General features: G+C 36.4%; 1 pseudogene; it reads right to left on the bottom strand.

Moving 5' to 3' along the window:
• Nucleotides 1–1497: 1497 nt before the first annotated feature.
• LOC110591338 lies at nt 1498–3019 on the bottom strand (annotated as a pseudogene).
• Nucleotides 3020–3859: the final 840 nt, after the last annotated feature.

Genomic DNA, 3859 nt, shown 5'->3' with positions numbered 1-3859 from the left:
AACAAGTCTCAACAACTTCAGAAAGATCAAAGTCATACCATACATCTTTTCTGACCACAATGCTATGAAACTAGAAATCAATGATAAAAAATCTGGAAAGAACATGTTACTAAATAACATGTTAGTTAAAGAACATGTTACTAAACAATGAATGTATCAGCCAAGAAACCAAAGAGGAAATAAAAAAATACATGGAAACAAATGAAAATGAAAATACAAGGTCCAAAATATTTAGGATGCAGCAAAAACTGTTCTTAAAGGGAAGCTTATAGCCATACAGGCCTACCTCAAGAAGCAAGAAAAAAATCTCAAATAAACAATATAACCTTATACCCAATAGAAAGCCAATAGAAGGAAGGAAATAATAAAGATTAGAACAGAAATACTTGAAATAGAAACAAACAAACAAACAGCAATAAAACAGATCAAGAAACCAGGAGCTGGTTCTTTGAAAAGATCAACAAAGTTGGCAAGTGTCTAGCCAGCCTCATGGGAAAAAAAAATGAAGACTCAAATAAATAAAATCAGAAATGAAAGAAGAGAAATAATAACTGATACCACAGAAATACAAAGGATTATAAGAGACTATTATGAAAAATTATATGCCAATGAATTGGACAACCTAGAAGAAATGGATAAATTCCTAGAAACATCTAACCTCCCAAACTGAAGCAGGAAGAAATAGAATATTTGATTGGACCAATTACTTGCAATGAAATTGAATCAGTAATCAAGAAACTCCCAACAAACAAAAGTCTAGGACCACACATTTTAATGGGTGAATTCTACCAAACCTTTAAAGAAGAGTTAATACCTACTTTTTTCACACTATTCCAAAAAATAGAAGAGGAAGGAAAACTTACAAACTCATTCTATGAGGCCAGCATTACCATGATACCAAAACCAGATAAAGACATTACAAAAAAGAGAACTACAGGCCAGTATCTCTGATGAACATAAAGGCAAAAATCCTCAGCAAAATATTAGCAAACCGTATCCAACAGTACATTAAGAAAATCATTCACCATGATCAAGTGCGAATTATACCTGGATGCAAGGGTGGTTCAGTATTCACAAATCAATCAATGTGATATATCACATCAATACAGAAAGGATAAAAACCATATGATGGTCATTTACATAGTAATTCATGGGGTGAATAGCTATTAGCAAAGTTTATACTTTATGCAATTATTCATGGTTCATATGCCATGAAAACTGAAATTTAGCCATGTTTTTCTCTGGGAGGGTAGTGTTATTTAGCTAAATAGTGGTAATTGAAATCTGTGTATATTTGAACTATGCAACATGAGGATTGTCTGTATTTTATATTTATTTATTTATTAATTTATTCTCATTAAACTTTCGTTTTAAAGGTCTCAAGATTCTTTGACAGATTTTTGGTCAAGTTGTTTCCATTAAAAAATACTGATTTTAAAAAGTAATAACTTAAAACTGCCACACACACAAAAAAACAAATGGTCCACAAAACATTCTCCTTTCCTTCTGAAGGTTTTATGATGCATTGTTATCATTAACCAGTCTTTTATTATTAAACTTAAATGGCCAATTGATACAAACAGTTCTGAGACCGTTCTTCCACTACTGATTAAGACTGGGATGGCAGGATTGGGGATAATATTCATTTAGCCTTCTGAGCTTTCTGGGCAGACTTGGTGACTTTGCTAGCTCCAGCTGTCTTCTTGTCCACTGCTTTGACGACACCCCCAGCAACCATCTGTCTCATGTCAGGAATAGCAAAGCAGTCCAGTGGAGGATAGTCAGAGAAGCTCTCAACACATAGACTTGCTAGGAACCATATCAATGATGGCAGCATCACGAGATTTCAAGTACTTGGGACCATCTTCCCGCTTTTTTCCAGAACGACGATCTATTTCTTCAGCTCAGCAAACTTGTAAGCAATATGAGCTGTGTGACAATCCCGCACAGATACATATTCAGCATGATTTGGCCTGGATGGTTCAGGATAATCACCTGAGCTGTGAAGCCAGATGCTTCCATGGGTGGGTCATTTTTGCTGTCACCAGCCACATTGCCACGACGAACATCTTTGACAGATACGTTCTTGACATTGAAGCCCACATTGTCCACAGAAGGAGCCTCACTCAAAGCTTCATGGTGCATTTCAACAGACTTCATTTCAGTTGTAACATTGACTGGAGCAAAGGGGACCACCATACCAGGTTTAAGAACACCAGTCTCCACTCGCCCACAGGGATAGTACCAATACCACCAATTTTGTAGATGTTCTGGAGAGGCAGACACAAGGGCTTGTCAGTTGGATGAGTTGGTGGCAGATTGCAATCCAGAGTTTCAAGCAGTGTGGTTCCACTGGCATTCCCATCTTCATGGGTGACTTTCCATTCCTTGAAGTGCATGTTAGCACTTGGCTCCAGCATATTGTCAGCATTCCAACCAGAAATGGGCACAAATCCTACTGTGTCAGGTTGTAGCCAATTTTCTTAATGTAGGTGCTGACTTCCTTTACGATTTCCTCGTATCTCTTCTGGCTGTAGGGTGGCTCAGTGGAATCCATTTTGTTAACACAAACAATTAGTTGTTTTACATCCAGTGTGTAAGCCAGAAGGACATGCTCATAGGTGTGTCCATTCTTGGAGATACCTGCTTCAAATTCACCAACACCAGCAGCAGCAATCAGGACAGCACAGTCAACCTGAGATGTGCCTGGAATCATGTTTTTGATAAAGTCTCTGTGTCTTGGGGCATCAATGATGGTCACATAATTCTTGCTGGTCTTGAATTTCCACAGGGAGATATCAATGGTGATACCATGTTCATGTTCAGCTTTCAGTTTATCCCAGACCCAGGCATACTTGAAGAATCCCTTTCTCATCTCAGGAGCCTCCTTCTCAAATTTTTCGATAGTTCTTTTGTCGATCTCACCACATTTGTAGATCAGATGACCAGTAGTGGTAGACTTGCCTTAATCTACATGTCCAGTGACGATGGTGTTGATGTAAGTCATTTCCTTTCCCATTTTGGTTTAGGTTTAGCGGTGGTTTTCATGACACCTGTGTTCTGGTGGCAAATCCGTTGTGAAAAAGCGGATTGTCTGTATTTTAAAAACAAATGTGAGATAAATACCCCTTTGGAAATTAAGAAAAAAACTTAAAAGAATGAATCATCAATAAACTTGCAGTATAATATGATGATACATAGAAGTCGTTGAAGCAGAATAAAATGATACCAGATGGAAAGCTGGATCTACGTAAAGGAATGAAGAATACCAGAAATGGTAACTACGTTTACCTATGCAGTGTATAACCTATGGAGAAGTAAAACGTTTGATAGTACAAAGGCCAAGAGGGAAGAACTGGAAATATACTATTATAACTTTCTTTTGCTCTGTGTTCTGCTGTATAACATCACATGAAGGTAGACTATGTAAATTAAAAATGTATACTCTTAAACCCTAAAGCAACCATTAAAAAAGACAACAAAAAATGTAGCTAATTGAACAAAGAAGAAATAGTGCAATGTCTAAAAGTACACAAATAATCCAAAAGAAGGGGGGAAAAAAAAGGAACCAGGAACAAAAAAGCAAAATTGCAAATTCAAACCTAAGCATATCAACAATTGTATTAGAAGTGAATGGTCTAAATATATATTAAAAGGCAGAGATTGTTAGATTGCATACAAAAGCAAGACCAAAATATATACTGCCTACAAAAAAACCCGCTTTAAAATAAAAACACAAATTGATTAAAAGTAAAAGGATAGAAACATATCCTGTTAGCACTTAAAAAAAGGTTAGAATGGCTACTGGTGTCAGAGAAAGTAGACTTTATAGTAAAGGATATTATGAGAGTTAAATAGA

Source organism: Neomonachus schauinslandi, chromosome 2 (genome assembly GCF_002201575.2).
Source record: "Neomonachus schauinslandi chromosome 2, ASM220157v2, whole genome shotgun sequence".
Taxonomy (NCBI): Eukaryota; Metazoa; Chordata; class Mammalia; order Carnivora; family Phocidae; genus Neomonachus; species Neomonachus schauinslandi.
This window is presented reverse-complemented; position numbering and strand designations above follow the sequence as displayed.